This window comes from Ornithodoros turicata, chromosome 1 (assembly GCF_037126465.1).
Source record: "Ornithodoros turicata isolate Travis chromosome 1, ASM3712646v1, whole genome shotgun sequence".
Taxonomy (NCBI): domain Eukaryota; kingdom Metazoa; phylum Arthropoda; class Arachnida; order Ixodida; family Argasidae; genus Ornithodoros; species Ornithodoros turicata.
The window spans coordinates 88,443,705-88,459,297 of record NC_088201.1 but is presented as its reverse complement, the minus strand read 5'-3'; the positions used below and the strand labels follow the sequence as shown (position 1 = coordinate 88,459,297).

The window sequence follows — 15,593 nt, the reverse complement described above, 5'->3', positions numbered from 1 at the left end:
GACATACAGATTAAAGTACTGAATAAACGCCTCTCTCTGAACCCACATACAATCAGATTCCTACCTTTACATCCGAATGAAGATATACGCTACGATATTATCATGCTGATAGCTATGTATTGCTTGTGGAAGCTGCGTATGGCAGACAGAAATGAAGAGCCATTGGCGTCGCCCATGCAGTATTTTAAAGTAGAAATAACGCAGCAGAAGCTATGCTGCATGCAGCATTTGGAAGCACCACCGTGGTTAGAGCATCTGTGTGAATCGCTGTCCTCTATGTAAATTATTACTCTCTGTGTGTGACGTGTTTAACCTGTGCGTTGTGTACCATGTATTTTTTTTTCTATCCTGTGTGTATGTAAATTTTTACTCTCTGTATGTGACCTGTGTAACCTGTGTGTTGTGTACCATGTATTTGTATTGTGTACCTCTCGTAAACCAGGGGTCGTGAGTTCAAACCGCACTGGCGGCAGCTGTCCCGCGTTTTCATTATGAAACGTATTGTTCCTGGTGATGATGTAGCCATCTTGAACGAACAAACAAACAACAACATTGAACAGTATTCATTCCATGACTACTCTATGCAAATATTGGACGGCTTAGGCGTTCGTAGAGGGAGGTGAGAAACGACGGAACGTGCCGCTATAGCTCAGTGGTATAGCACTGGTCTCGTAAACCAGGGGTCGTGAGTTCAAACCTCACTGGCGGCAGCTGTCCCGCGTTTTCATTATGAAACGTATTATTCCTGGTGATGATGTAGCCATCTTGAACGAACAAAAAACAACGACATTGAACAGTATTCATTGCACGACTACTCTATGCAAATATTCGACGGCTTAGGTGTTCATAGAGGGAGGTGAAAAACGTCAGAACGTGCCGCTATAGCTCAGTGGTAGAGCACTGGTCTCGTAAACCAGGGGTCGTGAGTTCAAACCTCACTGGCGGCAGCTGTCCTGCGTTTTCATTATGAAACGTATTATTCCTGGTCATGTAGCTATCTTGAACGACCAAAAAACAACAACATTGAACAGCATTCATTCCATGACTACTCTATGCAAATATTGAACGGCTTAAGCGTTCGTAGAGGGAGGTGAGAAACCTCAGAACGTGCCGCTATAGCTCAGTGGTAGAGCGCTGGTCTCGTAAACCAGGGGTCGTGAGTTCAAACCTCACTGGCGGCAACTGTCCGCGTTTTCATTATGAAACGTATTATTCCTGATGATGTAGCTATCTTGAACGACAAAAAAACAACAACATTGAACAGCATTCATTCCATGACTACTCTATGCAAATATTGAACGGCTTAAGCGTTCGTAGAGGGAGGTGAGAAACCTCAAAACGTGCCGCTATAGCTCAGTGGTAGAGCGCTGGTCTCGTAAACCAGGGGTCGTGAGTTCAAACCTCACTGCCGGCAACTGTCCGCGTTTTCATTATGAAACGTATTATTCCTGATGATGTAGCTATCTTGAACGACCAAAAAACAACAACATTGAACAGCTTTTTTTTTTTTTTTTTTTTTTTTTTTTTTTTTTTTTTTGCGAGCTCGTGCGAGTCGGCCGGACGCAAGAAATATGTGCTCTGATCGAGCGGCTTCTACGGCTAGGCCTAGCCGGGATGATGGATATAAATTTGTTCTGCCAATGATTCCTTCAGGTACTGTTGCCTTGAATACAGTTTTCCTACACGCGGACCCCGCTGGGCGACCGTACAACATTGGTCATTTTAGTGATGCACTCAAGGACAAAGTGAACCGGAGTCAGGTTACATCAGTTGGTCCCTTCGTATACAATCATCTGTGGGCCCTGACGTTCGATAATGTGGCTGCGAGGGACGAGTTGCTAACCCTTGGGGAAGTGACAGTAAAAGGGAAACGCTGCGTCATTCTGGACCCCCACAAAAAAGAGCTTCAAATCAAGCTACATTGGCTTCCGCAGCATGTACCTGACGAAGCTGTTGAGGCTGCTTTAGACCGTTTTGGTGTTGTGAAGAATATCACTCGAGAACGGTGGAGAGACTCTTTCTTTGAGGGCGCTGAGACGACCACTCGACAGATGTTTATTACTTTGAAGCGTGGTGTAACGGCAGATAACTTGCCGCATCAGATGTTTATCGCCGGATGTCAGATTCTAGTTGCCGTCCCAGGTAGGCCACCCCTGTGTCTGCGGTGCAAAGCAGTCGGCCATATTCGGAAGCAGTGCCACACCCCGTGGTGCAAGGTTTGTCGTCGCTTTGGCCATGCGGATGATGAATGTGTCGTGACCTATGCGTCTCAGGTTCGTCAACACACCAGCCACGGCGATCAGATGGACATAGAACTTGATGACGATGCCGACAGCAATCCGTCGCCTTGTGTACCCAGTGCTCCGCTTCAGCCCGCTGCTCTGCCTCAGCCGACATCGTCGGCCCCCCTCTCAGTGAGTCAGCCTCAGAAGTTGGTGGAAAATGGATGTCCGTCCTCGTCGGAACCACACCCAGTACCAGGAGATGGTCCTTCACAAGTCCCAGTCCTGGAAGGTGGAAATTGCAACAACTGGGCCGAGACCCGCGTAGAAGACGATGATAACGATCAATGGGTAACCCCGAGAAGGAAGAAGGGTAGAAGATCACCTCCGGCGACATTGCCCGTCAAGATTGTCGAAGTGGGGCACTCTGCCCTCGACGATGTCGGCTTTCAGTCGGAATAGTGCTGTTTGCTGTGCTGACATGTTGTCACATTGTGCTGTTGTGTGTTGTTGCATTGTACGTTTCCCTTGTTTTAAGACTCGGTTCTTGTGACTGTGCAGTTTGACTTCTTCAAGCGCGGTAAGTCTACTGCTACGAACTCACTCCTCTTGTTTGCCCATCCTGCATGTACGCTTCCCCACTCTCCTAATGACGCCTCCACAACTTACATTTGCCACGCTTAACGTCAGGGGTTTGAATACCAAAAAGCGACAGTATCAACTGAAAAGACTCCTTGACAGCTTCCCACATGTCGACTTTTTCGCACTCCAAGAAACAAAACTAGGTTCTCCGGAAAACACTGAGCATATGTTATCCCAGTATTTTCTCGATGAGTTCGACGTTGTTGTTAGTGAGGCTGTGGGCTACTCAGCAGGTATTCTCCTTCTCGTGCGAAAACGCCTAGGCTACACTCATGTTTATCACGCGGTGGACAACGACGGTAGGGCTGTGATGCTTGATATCCTTATTGACAGAACGCCTTGGAGGTTTCTAGTTATCTATGCTCCCAATGATGCAACCTTAAGGTGTGCGTACTTCGAATCCTTAACGCAATATTTGCAAGCCCGTGGTAACCTGGTCGTTTTAGGGGACTTTAACTGCGTGCTGTCAACTAGTGACCGGAGCGTTGCCTCTCAAGCGAAGGACCGCAGTGCCGAGTGTCTGCAGCGAATAGCACGTGATTATGGTTTAAGAGATGCCTGCGAATACAGCACACAGCCAGTGATAAGATACACTCACTTTCAAGGTACATCGCACGCACGATTGGATCGTATTTATCTTTCTGTCGCTCAGTGGAATACGGTGTGTGAGTACGAAGTGCACCCTGTTTATTTTACTGATCACTGCCTCGTGAAGGTCGCTATTGGGTGTCGCCCTCCTAGGCTGGGCAGCCCCAGGTCATGGAAGTTGTGGAAGATGAACGTTAGGTTGCTCCAAGATCCAGTTTTTGATGAGCGCGTGGTGGCCAATCTTTCACGGCTTCAACATGACCCGCGAAATTGGGCTGCTAAATGGGAAACATTCAAACAAGACGTGAGAGCCTTTGCAATAGAGAGAAGTAACGTGCTAGCCTACCTAGAAATGTATGAAGAGAACATGTTAAAGGAAGCACAACAAGAACTCACAAGACTGGAAGCAGATAACCCTGGGACGTTCTTGGAAGATTTAAATGAGATTCGTCTCCGTCTTGAACTTTTCAACAACAATCGGTATGAAGGCGCGAGGGTACGATCGAGAACGAAGAGGTTTTTGCCGGATATGACCGCGTCTAAAAGTCATGCTGCAGGAGAGCGTAAGCACACCGGCTCTCGACTCATCACGCGGTTGGTGGACCAAGGGCATGTTGTCACAGACCTTGAACGCATGAAACAAATATTTGTTGACTACTATGAGAACCTGTTTGGGAGGCCAACTGCCACGGTGGACGACGATTTGATCCAGTCGTTTCTCTCTCATATGCCCAAGTTAAACGAGCAAGAGAAAGATGTCCTGGACGCTTAAATTACAGAGGCGGAAATCCATTCTGCAATACAGAGTTTGAATTTTAACCGTTCTCCTGGACCTGATGGCTTGGGAGCTGAGTTCTACAAGCGGTACGTGGACCTGCTGGTGCCCATTCTACAATGCGTCTACGCGGAAGCTGAGACTAACGGGATCTTCTCGCACAGTTTTCGAAGGTCCCATACTGTGCTCATACCCAAAAAAGTGGCGGAGACACGGTTACCCAAGGTGACCGATTATCGGCCTATCACACTCTGTAATGTGGACTATAAGGTGTATGCTAAAGTACTTGCTGCCAGGCTCCAGCTTGTGGTGACACAACTTGTTGGCGATCATCAGACATGCGCAATCAGGAACAGGACCATACAAACAAACATCCATGTTGTCCGCTCAGTTCTAGACTGGTGTCGACTTGAAGGAAGTCATGTAGCCCTGCTGCAAGTGGACCTCTCTAAGGCTTTTGATCGGGTGTGTCACGATTATTTGTTTTCGCTCTTGCATTACGTCAACATGGGAGACAAGTTCGTAAGCCGAATCAAGTTGTGCTATGAACAGGTTGCAACGAGCCTGGTAATTAACGGCACTCTTACCGCGCCAGTGCCCCTTCGAGCTTCAGTACGACAAGGCTGTCCCATGTCGTCCCTACTATTTGATCTATACCTTGAGCCGTTATGCCAGCGTATCATCTCTCGTGATGACATACGTGGTTTCGAGCTTCGCGATGCTGTGGTGAAGGTCGTGGCGTACGCGGATGACCTTGCGTTTCTCGTGACAGACAAGCCAAGTGTCGTCAAAGTTATTCACGAACTTCATGTGTTTGGTCAAGTCTCTGGGGCACGTCTAAACAAGGACAAATCTCTGGGGATATGGTGCGGTCAATGGGGAACAGCCCCGGAATTCTTTTGTGGCGTTCAGTGGCAAACCCGTGGTCCTTGCTACCTTGGGGTCCCGTTAGACAAAAGTTGTAACACGACCTCCTTGTGGTCGGAGCGATTACAAAACATTAGGACACATGCTTCGACCTGGAAAAAACAAGATATCTCAATGTTTCAACGAGCTTCTGTGTGCAATGTTTTTCTGGCCGCTAAGCTGATTTACCTCTTGCAAGTTCTGCAATGCTCCCGCAAAATTATACATCGTTGTCATCGCATATTTGCCACCACAATATGGTGTTCAACGTTCGAAAGGATGCGAAGACAAAACCTGTTCAAGAAAGTCAAGGACGGCGGACTAGGCTTACAGCATCTCTACATCAAGCAACTCGTCATGAGACTGTTTTTTTATAGGCAGAGTTCACACCCGATTCTGGAAACCATCAAGCGGGCCCTTGCGTACAACTACATTCCCGATATATATGTTGGGTTTCACGAAGAAAGTCTACGCTTAAGCGGGTTCTACAAAGAGGTTGTCGAGAGCCTAAACTTCTTGAAGGCTAGATTCAGCTTAGAGTACCTCTTTTCTGTCGCCAAGAAAACGTTGGTAGCTCATCTTCTCGATGTACTCTTTCCTGTGCCCATCTACCGTCAAATCCCCTCCGGATGGCACGGCACGGATGTATTGTGCAGAGTCAGGAAGATGCCGGTCAAGCCCAACATGAAGTCATTTTTCTTTAAATTACACACGTCCACACTGCCCGTGAAAGCTTGGCTTCAACAGAAGGGATTCTATGTTCCGTGGTCCGTGAATTGCAGATTTTGCAACACGCCCGAGACTGTCGATCACCTTTTTCTGGACTGCACAGAAACTTTATTCTTTTGGGATGACTTACAGTTCAAAGTCCTTAAGCGCCGTCTTTCGCTTAATCCTCACACTATCCGCTTCCTCCCATTACGCCCCGGTGAAAATGTGAGATACGATATCGTTCTTCTTGTTGCCATGTACTGTTTGTGGAAGCTTCGTATGGCCGATAGGAACGAAGAGCCCTTGTGTCCTCCTATGAAATATTTCAAAGCCGAACTACTGCAGGTAAAGTTAGCTTGTACTCAGCTCTTAGAAGTGCCTGAGTGGTTAGATACAGTTTGCGAAAGGCTGAATGTTTTGTAGAAATTGTTATTAACGTGTCCGGTATAGAGGAGAAACATCGTATTCTCTCTCTGTGATTTTGTCGTATTGTGTATGGTATTGTGAGGTATTGAGTCGACGTGACTCCGAGTAGTAAGCTCTGAAAAATAAAGGTGGAAAAAAAAAAAAAAACATTGAACAGCATTCATTCCATCACTACTCTATGCAAATATTGAACGGCTTAAGCGTTCGTAGAGGGAGGTGAGAAACCTCAGAACGTGCCGGTATAGCTCAGTGGTAGAGCGCTGGTCTCGTAAACCAGGGGTCGTGAGTTCAAACCTCACTGGCGGCAACTGTCCGCGTTTTCATTATGAAACGTATTATTCCTGGTGATGTAGCTATCTTGAACGACCAAAAAACAACAACATTGAACAGCATTCATTCCATGACTACTCTATGCAAATATTGATCGGCTTAAGCGTTCGTAGAGGGAGGTGAGAAACCTCAGAACGTGCCGCTATAGCTCAGTGGTAGAGCGCTGGTTTCGTAAACAAGGGGTCGTGAGTTCAAACTTCACTGGCGGTAAGTGTCCGCGTTTTCACTATGAAACGTATTATTCCTGATGATGTAGCTATCTTGAACGACCAGAAAACAACAACATTGAACAGCATTCATTCCATGACTACTCTATGCAAATATTGAACGGCTTAAGCGTTCGTAGAGGGAGGTGAGAAACCTCAGAACGCGCCGCTATAGCTCAGTGGTAGAGCGCTGGTCCGTAAACCAGGGGTCGTGAGTTCAAACCTCACTGCCGGCAACTGTCCGCATTTTCATTATGAAACGTATTATTCCTGATGATGTAGCTATCTTGAACGACAAAAAAACGACATTGAACAGCATTCATTCCGTGACTACTCTATGCAAATATTGAACGGCTTAAGCGTTCGTAGAGGGAGGTGAGAAACCTCAGAACGTGCCGCTATAGCTCAGAGACCGGTGTGCAGTGGTGGGGTGGGACTACAACATCTGTTCGTGATGCAACTCGTTATGAGGCTTTTCTTTTTCCGTAACTCTACGCACCCTGTGGTAAAATGTATGCTGCAAAGTATTGGGCAAGTGTACCTCCCAGAACTAGTAGTGGCAACAGTGGATCGTACATTCAAGCTGTCAGGTTTTTACACTGAAGTACTGTTGTGCATGCGTTTCTTGCTGGTAAGGTTTTCACGGGACTACCTCTTTAGTGTGTCAAAAGCGAGACTGAAAAGTGATCTTATAGATTCGCTTTTCCCAATACCTCTTTACAGAGAGATTCCCAGTAGCTGGGCAGGATCAGACATCCTAAGCAGAGTGAAGAAAATGTGTATCAAGCCACGGATTAAGACGTTTTTCTTTAAAGTGCATACAAATACCTTACCAGTGAAAACATGGTTAGCGGATAAAGGTATATTCGTACCATGGTCCACCAACTGCCGATATTGTAATGAACCTGAGACCAGTGAACATGTATTCATACATTGTACTGAAGCACAGTTTATGTGGGACGACTTGAGCCGGTTGATTAACAAAAGGATACGATTGAACCCTCACACTATGAGATATCTGCCCCTAGTGGAAAAAAACGGTCCCGCGTATGACACCTTGTGTATCCTAGCAATGTTTAGTCTATGGAAAGTTATAGTCGCTGGCAGAAATGAAGAGCCAAGGAGACCACCAATGGAGTACTTGGCAGACGAACTGTTACAAATGAGGCGCTTTGCAGAGTACAGAGGACATGTGCCAGGTTGGCTTAAGAAATTCTGTTCTTGTGTGACTCCAGGCCGGAGCACACTTTTTAATGATATGCAATTTTAATGTAATTACTGTGGTGGTGTGATGTGCACATAGTAATAAAAAAAAAAAAAAAAAAGCCGCTATAGCTCAGTGGTAGAGCGCTGGTCTCGTAAACCAGGGGTCGTGAGTTCAAACCTCACTGGCGGCAACTGTCCGCGTTTTCATTATGAAACGTATTATTCCTGATGATGTAGCTATCTTGAACGACCAAAAAACAACAACATTGAACAGCATTCATTCCATCACTACTCTATGCAAATATTGAACGGCTTAAGCGTTCGTAGAGGGAGGTGAGAAACCTCAGAACGTGCCGTTATAGCTCAGTGGTAGAGCGCTGGTCTCGTAAACCAGGGGTCGTGAGTTCAAACCTCACTGGCGGCAACTGTCCGCGTTTTCATTATGAAACGTATTATTCCTGGTGATGTAGCTATCTTGAACGACCAAAAAACAACAACATTGAACAGCATTCATTCCATGACTACTCTATGCAAATATTGATCGGCTTAAGCGTTCGTAGAGGGAGGTGAGAAACCTCAGAACGTGCCGGTATAGCTCAGTGGTAGAGCGCTGGTTTCGTAAACAAGGGGTCGTGAGTTCAAACCTCACTGGCGGTAAGTGTCCGCGTTTTCACTATGAAACGTATTATTCCTGATGATGTAGCTATCTTGAACGACCAAAAAACAACAGCATTCATTCCATGACTACTCTATGCAAATATTGAACGGCTTAAGCGTTCGTAGAGGGAGGTGAGAAACCTCAGAACGTGCCGCTATAGCTCAGTGGTAGAGCGCTGGTCTCGTAAACCAGGGGTCGTGAGTTCAAACCTCACTGGCGGCAACTGTCCGCATTTTCATTATGAAACGTATTATTCCTGATGATGTAGCTATCTTGAACGACAAAAAAACAACAACATTGAACAGCATTCATTCCGTGACTACTCTATGCAAATATTGAACGGCTTAAGCGTTCGTAGAGGGAGGTGAGAAACCTCAGAACGTGCCGCTATAGCTCAGTGGTAGAGCGCTGGTCTCGTAAACCAGGGATCGTGAGTTCAAACCTCACTGGCGGCAACTGTCCGCGTTTTCATTATGAAACGTATTATTCCTGATGATGTAGCTATCTTGAACGACCAAAAAACAACAACATTGAACAGCATTCATTCCATCACTACTCTATGCAAATATTGAACGGCTTAAGCGTTCGTAGAGGGAGGTGAGAAACCTCAGAACGTGCCGTTATAGCTCAGTGGTAGAGCGCTGGTCTCGTAAACCAGGGGTCGTGAGTTCAAACCTCACTGGCGGCAACTGTCCGCGTTTTCATTATGAAACGTATTATTCCTGGTGATGTAGCTATCTTGAACGACCAAAAAACAACAACATTGAACAGCATTCATTCCATGACTACTCTATGCAAATATTGATCGGCTTAAGCGTTCGTAGAGGGAGGTGAGAAACCTCAGAACGTGCCGGTATAGCTCAGTGGTAGAGCGCTGGTTTCGTAAACAAGGGGTCGTGAGTTCAAACCTCACTGGCGGTAAGTGTCCGCGTTTTCACTATGAAACGTATTATTCCTGATGATGTAGCTATCTTGAACGACCAAAAAACAACAGCATTCATTCCATGACTACTCTATGCAAATATTGAACGGCTTAAGCGTTCGTAGAGGGAGGTGAGAAACCTCAGAACGTGCCGCTATAGCTCAGTGGTAGAGCGCTGGTCTCGTAAACCAGGGGTCGTGAGTTCAAACCTCACTGGCGGCAACTGTCCGCATTTTCATTATGAAACGTATTATTCCTGATGATGTAGCTATCTTGAACGACAAAAAAACAACAACATTGAACAGCATTCATTCCGTGACTACTCTATGCAAATATTGAACGGCTTAAGCGTTCGTAGAGGGAGGTGAGAAACCTCAGAACGTGCCGCTATAGCTCAGTGGTAGAGCGCTGGTCTCGTAAACCAGGGATCGTGAGTTCAAACCTCACTGGCGGCAACTGTCCGCGTTTTCATTATGAAACGTATTATTCCTGATGATGTAGCTATCTTGAACGACCAAAAAACAACAACATTGAACAGCATTCATTCCATGACTACTCTATGCAAATATTGAACGGCTTAAGCGTTCGTAGAGGGAGGTGAGAAACCTCAGAACGTGCCGTTATAGCTCAGTGGTAGAGCGCTGGTCTCGTAAACCAGGGGTCGTGAGTTCAAACCTCACTGGCGGCAACTGTCCGCGTTTTCATTATGAAACGTATTAGTCCTGGTGATGTAGCTATCTTGAACGACCAAAAAACAACAACATTGAACAGCATTCATTCCATGACTACTCTATGCAAATATTGATCGGCTTAAGCGTTCGTAGAGGGAGGTGAGAAACCTCAGAACGTGCCGCTATAGCTCAGTGGTAGAGCGCTGGTCTCGTAAACAAGGGGTCGTGAGTTCAAACCTCACTGGCGGTAGGTTTCCGCGTTTTCACTATGAAACGTATTATTCCTGATGATGTAGCTATCTTGAACGACCAAAAAACAACAACATTGAACAGCATTCATTCCATGACTACTCTATGCAAATATTGAACGGCTTAAGCGTTCGTAGGGGGAGGTGAGAAACCTCAGAACGTGCCGCTATAGCTCAGTGGTAGAGCGCTGGTCTCGTAAACCAGGGGTCGTGAGTTCAAACCTCACTGGCGGCAACTGTCCGCGTTTTCATTATGAAACGTATTATTCCTGATGATGTAGCTATCTTGAACGACCAAAAAACAACAACATTGAACAGCATTCATTCCATGGCTACTCTATGCAAATATTGAACGGCTTAAGCGTTCGTAGAGGGAGGTGAGAAACCTCAGAACGTGCCGCTATAGCTCAGTGGTAGAGCGCTGGTCTCGTAAACCAGGGGTCGTGAGTCCAAACCTCACTGGCAGCAACTGTCCGCGTTTTCATTATGAAACGTATTATTCCTGATGATGTAGCTATCTTGAACGACCAAAAAACAACAGCATTCATTCCATGACTACTCTATGCAAATATTGAACGGCTTAAGCGTTCGTAGAGGGAGGTGAGAAACCTCAGAACGTGCCGCTATAGCTCAGTGGTAGAGCGCTGGTCTCGTAAACCAGGGGTCGTGAGTTCAAACCTCACTGGCGGCAACTGTCCGCATTTTCATTATGAAACGTATTATTCCTGATGATGTAGCTATCTTGAACGACAAAAAAACAACAACATTGAACAGCATTCATTCCGTGACTACTCTATGCAAATATTGAACGGCTTAAGCGTTCGTAGAGGGAGGTGAGAAACCTCAGAACGTGCCGCTATAGCTCAGTGGTAGAGCGCTGGTCTCGTAAACCAGGGATCGTGAGTTCAAACCTCACTGGCGGCAACTGTCCGCGTTTTCATTATGAAACGTATTATTCCTGATGATGTAGCTATCTTGAACGACCAAAAAACAACAACATTGAACAGCATTCATTCCATGACTACTCTATGCAAATATTGAACGGCTTAAGCGTTCGTAGAGGGAGGTGAGAAACCTCAGAACGTGCCGTTATAGCTCAGTGGTAGAGCGCTGGTCTCGTAAACCAGGGGTCGTGAGTTCAAACCTCACTGGCGGCAACTGTCCGCGTTTTCATTATGAAACGTATTAGTCCTGGTGATGTAGCTATCTTGAACGACCAAAAAACAACAACATTGAACAGCATTCATTCCATGACTACTCTATGCAAATATTGATCGGCTTAAGCGTTCGTAGAGGGAGGTGAGAAACCTCAGAACGTGCCGCTATAGCTCAGTGGTAGAGCGCTGGTCTCGTAAACAAGGGGTCGTGAGTTCAAACCTCACTGGCGGTAGGTGTCCGCGTTTTCACTATGAAACGTATTATTCCTGATGATGTAGCTATCTTGAACGACCAAAAAACAACAACATTGAACAGCATTCATTCCATGACTACTCTATGCAAATATTGAACGGCTTAAGCGTTCGTAGGGGGAGGTGAGAAACCTCAGAACGTGCCGCTATAGCTCAGTGGTAGAGCGCTGGTCTCGTAAACCAGGGGTCGTGAGTTCAAACCTCACTGGCGGCAACTGTCCGCGTTTTCATTATGAAACGTATTATTCCTGATGATGTAGCTATCTTGAACGACCAAAAAACAACAACATTGAACAGCATTCATTCCATGGCTACTCTATGCAAATATTGAACGGCTTAAGCGTTCGTAGAGGGAGGTGAGAAACCTCAGAACGTGCCGCTATAGCTCAGTGGTAGAGCGCTGGTCTCGTAAACCAGGGGTCGTGAGTCCAAACCTCACTGGCAGCAACTGTCCGCGTTTTCATTATGAAACGTATTATTCCTGATGATGTAGCTATCTTGAACGACAAAAAAACAACAACATTGAACAGCATTCATTCCGTGACTACTCTATGCAAATATTGAACGGCTTAAGCGTTCGTAGAGGGAGGTGAGAAACCTCAGAACGTGCCGCTATAGCTCAGTGGTAGAGCACTGGTCTCGTAAACCAGGGGTCGTGAGTTCAAACCTCACTGGCGGCAGCTGTCCTGCGTTTTCATTATGAAACGTATTATTCCTGGTGATGTAGCTATCTTGAACGACCAAAAAACAACAACATTGAACAGCATTCATTCCATGACTACTCTATGCAAATATTGAACGGCTTAAGCGTTCGTAGAGGGAGGTGAGAAACCTCAGAACGTGCCGCTATAGCTCAGTGGTAGAGCGCTGGTCTCGTAAACCACGGGTCGTGAGTTCAAACCTCACTGGCGGCAACTGTCTGCGTTTTCATTATGAAACGTATTATTCCTGATGATGTAGCTATCTTGAACGACCAAAAAACAACAACATTGAACAGCATTCATTCCATGACTACTCTATGCAAATATTGAACGGCTTAAGCGTTCGTAGAGGGAGGTGAGAAACCTCAGAACGTGCCGTTATAGCTCAGTGGTAGAGCGCTGGTCTCGTAAACCAGGGGTCGTGAGTTCAAACCTCACTGGCGGCAACTGTCCGCGTTTTCATTATGAAACGTATTATTCCTGATGATGTAGCTATCTTGAACGACAAAAAAACAACAACATTGAACAGCATTCATTCCGTGACTACTCTATGCAAATATTGAACGGCTTAAGCGTTCGTAGTGGGAGGTGAGAAACCTCAGAACGTGCCGCTATAGCTCAGTGGTAGAGCGCTGGTCTCGTAAACCAGGGGTCGTGAGTTCAAACCTCACTGGCGGCAACTGTCCGCGTTTTCATTATGAAACGTATTATTCCTGATGATGTAGCTATCTTGAACGACCAAAAAACAACAACATTGAACAGCATTCATTCCATGACTACTCTATGCAAATATTGAACGGCTTAAGCGTTCGTAGAGGGAGGTGAGAAACCTCAGAACGTGCCGCTATAGCTCAGTGGTAGAGCGCTGGTCTCGTAAACCACGGGTCGTGAGTTCAAACCTCACTGGCGGCAACTGTCCGCGTTTTCATTATGAAACGTATTATTCCTGATGATGTAGCTATCTTGAACGACCAAAAAACAACAACATTGAACAGCATTCATTCCATGACTACTCTATGCAAATATTGAACGGCTTAAGCGTTCGTAGAGGGAGGTGAGAAACCTCAGAACGTGCCGCTATAGCTCAGTGGTAGAGCGCTGGTCTCGTAAACCAGGGGTCGTGAGTTCAAACCTCACTGGCGGCAACTGTCCGCGTTTTCATTATGAAACGTATTATTCCTGATGATGTAGCTATCTTGAACGACCAAAAAACAACAACATTGAACAGCATTCATTCCATGACTACTCTATGCAAATATTGAACGGCTTAAGCGTTCGTAGAGGGAGGTGAGAAACCTCAGAACGTGCCGTTATAGCTCAGTGGTAGAGCGCTGGTCTCGTAAACCACGGGTCGTGAGTTCAAACCTCACTGGCGGCAACTGTCCGCGTTTTCATTATGAAACGTATTATTCCTGGTGATGTAGCTATCTTGAACGACCAAAAAACAACAACATTGAACAGCATTCATTCCATGACTACTCTATGCAAATATTGATCGGCTTAAGCGTTCGTAGAGGGAGGTGAGAAACCTCAGAACGTGCCGCTATAGCTCAGTGGTAGAGCGCTGGTCTCGTAAACAAGGGGTCGTGAGTTCAAACCTCACTGGCGGTAAGTGTCCGCGTTTTCACTATGAAACGTATTATTCCTGATGATGTAGCTATCTTGAACGACCAAAAAACAACAACATTGAACAGCATTCATTCCATGACTACTCTATGCAAATATTGAACGGCTTAAGCGTTCGTAGAGGGAGGTGAGAAACCTCAGAACGTGCCGCTATAGCTCAGTGGTAGAGCGCTGGTCTCGTAAACCAGGGGTCGTGAGTTCAAACCTCACTGGCGGCAACTGTCCGCATTTTCATTATGAAACGTATTATTCCTGATGATGTAGCTATCTTGAACGACAAAAAAACAACAACATTGAACAGCATTCATTCCGTGACTGCTCTATGCAAATATTGAACGGCTTAAGCGTTCGTAGAGGGAGGTGAGAAACCTCAGAACGTGCCGCTATAGCTCAGTGGTAGAGCGCTGGTCTCGTAAACCAGGGGTCGTGAGTTCAAACCTCACTGGCGGCAACTGTCCGCGTTTTCATTATGAAACGTATTATTCCTGATGATGTAGCTATCTTGAACGACCAAAAAACAACAACATTGAACAGCATTCATTCCATGACTACTCTATGCAAATATTGAACGGCTTAAGCGTTCGTAGAGGGAGGTGAGAAACCTCAGAACGTGCCGTTATAGCTCAGTGGTAGAGCGCTGGTCTCGTAAACCAGGGGTCGTGAGTTCAAACCTCACTGGCGGCAACTGTCCGCGTTTTCATTATGAAACGTATTAGTCCTGGTGATGTAGCTATCTTGAACGACCAAAAAACAACAACATTGAACAGCATTCATTCCATGACTACTCTATGCAAATATTGATCGGCTTAAGCGTTCGTAGAGGGAGGTGAGAAACCTCAGAACGTGCCGCTATAGCTCAGTGGTAGAGCGCTGGTCTCGTAAACAAGGGGTCGTGAGTTCAAACCTCACTGGCGGTAAGTGTCCGCGTTTTCACTATGAAACGTATTATTCCTGATGATGTAGCTATCTTGAACGACCAAAAAACAACAACATTGAACAGCATTCATTCCATGACTACTCTATGCAAATATTGAACGGCTTAAGCGTTCGTAGGGGGAGGTGAGAAACCTCAGAACATGCCGCTATAGCTCAGTGGTAGAGCGCTGGTCTCGTAAACCAGGGGTCGTGAGTTCAAACCTCACTGGCGGCAACTGTCCGCGTTTTCATTATGAAACGTATTATTCCTGATGATGTAGCTATCTGGAACGACCAAAAAACAACAACATTGAACAGCATTCATTCCATGACTACTCTATGCAAATATTGAACGGCTTAAGCGTTCGTAGAGGGAGGTGAGAAACCTCAGAACGTGCCGCTATAGCTCAGGGTTTTTTCTGCTTCCGGCA

The 15,593-nt window shown here is 46.0% G+C and overlaps 38 non-coding genes across 38 annotated transcripts; all 38 read left to right on the top strand.

Moving 5' to 3' along the window:
* Positions 1–638: 638 nt before the first annotated feature.
* Trnat-cgu (transfer RNA threonine (anticodon CGU)) lies at positions 639–710 on the top strand. The gene has a single exon. It is a non-coding gene; the product is annotated as a tRNA-Thr (tRNA).
* Positions 711–875: 165 nt separating this feature from the next.
* Positions 876–947, top strand: Trnat-cgu (transfer RNA threonine (anticodon CGU)). The gene has a single exon. It is a non-coding gene; the product is annotated as a tRNA-Thr (tRNA).
* Positions 948–1,109: 162 nt separating this feature from the next.
* Trnat-cgu (transfer RNA threonine (anticodon CGU)) lies at positions 1,110–1,181 on the top strand. Its single transcript has one exon. It is a non-coding gene; the product is annotated as a tRNA-Thr (tRNA).
* Positions 1,182–1,342: 161 nt separating this feature from the next.
* Trnat-cgu (transfer RNA threonine (anticodon CGU)) lies at positions 1,343–1,414 on the top strand. The gene has a single exon. It is a non-coding gene; the product is annotated as a tRNA-Thr (tRNA).
* A 5,091-nt stretch (positions 1,415–6,505) lies between these two features.
* Trnat-cgu (transfer RNA threonine (anticodon CGU)) lies at positions 6,506–6,577 on the top strand. The gene has a single exon. It is a non-coding gene; the product is annotated as a tRNA-Thr (tRNA).
* Positions 6,578–6,738: 161 nt separating this feature from the next.
* On the top strand, positions 6,739–6,810 carry Trnat-cgu (transfer RNA threonine (anticodon CGU)). Its single transcript has one exon. It is a non-coding gene; the product is annotated as a tRNA-Thr (tRNA).
* Positions 6,811–8,131: 1,321 nt separating this feature from the next.
* On the top strand, positions 8,132–8,203 carry Trnat-cgu (transfer RNA threonine (anticodon CGU)). Its single transcript has one exon. It is a non-coding gene; the product is annotated as a tRNA-Thr (tRNA).
* A 161-nt stretch (positions 8,204–8,364) lies between these two features.
* Positions 8,365–8,436, top strand: Trnat-cgu (transfer RNA threonine (anticodon CGU)). The gene has a single exon. It is a non-coding gene; the product is annotated as a tRNA-Thr (tRNA).
* Positions 8,437–8,597: 161 nt separating this feature from the next.
* Trnat-cgu (transfer RNA threonine (anticodon CGU)) lies at positions 8,598–8,669 on the top strand. Its single transcript has one exon. It is a non-coding gene; the product is annotated as a tRNA-Thr (tRNA).
* Positions 8,670–8,820: 151 nt separating this feature from the next.
* On the top strand, positions 8,821–8,892 carry Trnat-cgu (transfer RNA threonine (anticodon CGU)). Its single transcript has one exon. It is a non-coding gene; the product is annotated as a tRNA-Thr (tRNA).
* A 161-nt stretch (positions 8,893–9,053) lies between these two features.
* Positions 9,054–9,125, top strand: Trnat-cgu (transfer RNA threonine (anticodon CGU)). The gene has a single exon. It is a non-coding gene; the product is annotated as a tRNA-Thr (tRNA).
* Positions 9,126–9,286: 161 nt separating this feature from the next.
* Positions 9,287–9,358, top strand: Trnat-cgu (transfer RNA threonine (anticodon CGU)). The gene has a single exon. It is a non-coding gene; the product is annotated as a tRNA-Thr (tRNA).
* A 161-nt stretch (positions 9,359–9,519) lies between these two features.
* On the top strand, positions 9,520–9,591 carry Trnat-cgu (transfer RNA threonine (anticodon CGU)). The gene has a single exon. It is a non-coding gene; the product is annotated as a tRNA-Thr (tRNA).
* Positions 9,592–9,742: 151 nt separating this feature from the next.
* On the top strand, positions 9,743–9,814 carry Trnat-cgu (transfer RNA threonine (anticodon CGU)). Its single transcript has one exon. It is a non-coding gene; the product is annotated as a tRNA-Thr (tRNA).
* A 161-nt stretch (positions 9,815–9,975) lies between these two features.
* Trnat-cgu (transfer RNA threonine (anticodon CGU)) lies at positions 9,976–10,047 on the top strand. The gene has a single exon. It is a non-coding gene; the product is annotated as a tRNA-Thr (tRNA).
* Positions 10,048–10,208: 161 nt separating this feature from the next.
* On the top strand, positions 10,209–10,280 carry Trnat-cgu (transfer RNA threonine (anticodon CGU)). Its single transcript has one exon. It is a non-coding gene; the product is annotated as a tRNA-Thr (tRNA).
* A 161-nt stretch (positions 10,281–10,441) lies between these two features.
* Trnat-cgu (transfer RNA threonine (anticodon CGU)) lies at positions 10,442–10,513 on the top strand. The gene has a single exon. It is a non-coding gene; the product is annotated as a tRNA-Thr (tRNA).
* A 161-nt stretch (positions 10,514–10,674) lies between these two features.
* Trnat-cgu (transfer RNA threonine (anticodon CGU)) lies at positions 10,675–10,746 on the top strand. The gene has a single exon. It is a non-coding gene; the product is annotated as a tRNA-Thr (tRNA).
* A 161-nt stretch (positions 10,747–10,907) lies between these two features.
* Positions 10,908–10,979, top strand: Trnat-cgu (transfer RNA threonine (anticodon CGU)). Its single transcript has one exon. It is a non-coding gene; the product is annotated as a tRNA-Thr (tRNA).
* Positions 10,980–11,130: 151 nt separating this feature from the next.
* On the top strand, positions 11,131–11,202 carry Trnat-cgu (transfer RNA threonine (anticodon CGU)). The gene has a single exon. It is a non-coding gene; the product is annotated as a tRNA-Thr (tRNA).
* Positions 11,203–11,363: 161 nt separating this feature from the next.
* Positions 11,364–11,435, top strand: Trnat-cgu (transfer RNA threonine (anticodon CGU)). The gene has a single exon. It is a non-coding gene; the product is annotated as a tRNA-Thr (tRNA).
* Positions 11,436–11,596: 161 nt separating this feature from the next.
* Trnat-cgu (transfer RNA threonine (anticodon CGU)) lies at positions 11,597–11,668 on the top strand. The gene has a single exon. It is a non-coding gene; the product is annotated as a tRNA-Thr (tRNA).
* Positions 11,669–11,829: 161 nt separating this feature from the next.
* Trnat-cgu (transfer RNA threonine (anticodon CGU)) lies at positions 11,830–11,901 on the top strand. Its single transcript has one exon. It is a non-coding gene; the product is annotated as a tRNA-Thr (tRNA).
* Positions 11,902–12,062: 161 nt separating this feature from the next.
* Positions 12,063–12,134, top strand: Trnat-cgu (transfer RNA threonine (anticodon CGU)). Its single transcript has one exon. It is a non-coding gene; the product is annotated as a tRNA-Thr (tRNA).
* A 161-nt stretch (positions 12,135–12,295) lies between these two features.
* On the top strand, positions 12,296–12,367 carry Trnat-cgu (transfer RNA threonine (anticodon CGU)). Its single transcript has one exon. It is a non-coding gene; the product is annotated as a tRNA-Thr (tRNA).
* A 161-nt stretch (positions 12,368–12,528) lies between these two features.
* Trnat-cgu (transfer RNA threonine (anticodon CGU)) lies at positions 12,529–12,600 on the top strand. Its single transcript has one exon. It is a non-coding gene; the product is annotated as a tRNA-Thr (tRNA).
* A 162-nt stretch (positions 12,601–12,762) lies between these two features.
* Trnat-cgu (transfer RNA threonine (anticodon CGU)) lies at positions 12,763–12,834 on the top strand. The gene has a single exon. It is a non-coding gene; the product is annotated as a tRNA-Thr (tRNA).
* A 161-nt stretch (positions 12,835–12,995) lies between these two features.
* Positions 12,996–13,067, top strand: Trnat-cgu (transfer RNA threonine (anticodon CGU)). The gene has a single exon. It is a non-coding gene; the product is annotated as a tRNA-Thr (tRNA).
* A 161-nt stretch (positions 13,068–13,228) lies between these two features.
* Trnat-cgu (transfer RNA threonine (anticodon CGU)) lies at positions 13,229–13,300 on the top strand. Its single transcript has one exon. It is a non-coding gene; the product is annotated as a tRNA-Thr (tRNA).
* A 161-nt stretch (positions 13,301–13,461) lies between these two features.
* On the top strand, positions 13,462–13,533 carry Trnat-cgu (transfer RNA threonine (anticodon CGU)). Its single transcript has one exon. It is a non-coding gene; the product is annotated as a tRNA-Thr (tRNA).
* Positions 13,534–13,694: 161 nt separating this feature from the next.
* On the top strand, positions 13,695–13,766 carry Trnat-cgu (transfer RNA threonine (anticodon CGU)). Its single transcript has one exon. It is a non-coding gene; the product is annotated as a tRNA-Thr (tRNA).
* Positions 13,767–13,927: 161 nt separating this feature from the next.
* On the top strand, positions 13,928–13,999 carry Trnat-cgu (transfer RNA threonine (anticodon CGU)). The gene has a single exon. It is a non-coding gene; the product is annotated as a tRNA-Thr (tRNA).
* Positions 14,000–14,160: 161 nt separating this feature from the next.
* Positions 14,161–14,232, top strand: Trnat-cgu (transfer RNA threonine (anticodon CGU)). The gene has a single exon. It is a non-coding gene; the product is annotated as a tRNA-Thr (tRNA).
* A 161-nt stretch (positions 14,233–14,393) lies between these two features.
* Positions 14,394–14,465, top strand: Trnat-cgu (transfer RNA threonine (anticodon CGU)). Its single transcript has one exon. It is a non-coding gene; the product is annotated as a tRNA-Thr (tRNA).
* Positions 14,466–14,626: 161 nt separating this feature from the next.
* Trnat-cgu (transfer RNA threonine (anticodon CGU)) lies at positions 14,627–14,698 on the top strand. The gene has a single exon. It is a non-coding gene; the product is annotated as a tRNA-Thr (tRNA).
* A 161-nt stretch (positions 14,699–14,859) lies between these two features.
* On the top strand, positions 14,860–14,931 carry Trnat-cgu (transfer RNA threonine (anticodon CGU)). Its single transcript has one exon. It is a non-coding gene; the product is annotated as a tRNA-Thr (tRNA).
* Positions 14,932–15,092: 161 nt separating this feature from the next.
* Trnat-cgu (transfer RNA threonine (anticodon CGU)) lies at positions 15,093–15,164 on the top strand. The gene has a single exon. It is a non-coding gene; the product is annotated as a tRNA-Thr (tRNA).
* Positions 15,165–15,325: 161 nt separating this feature from the next.
* Positions 15,326–15,397, top strand: Trnat-cgu (transfer RNA threonine (anticodon CGU)). Its single transcript has one exon. It is a non-coding gene; the product is annotated as a tRNA-Thr (tRNA).
* Positions 15,398–15,593: the final 196 nt, after the last annotated feature.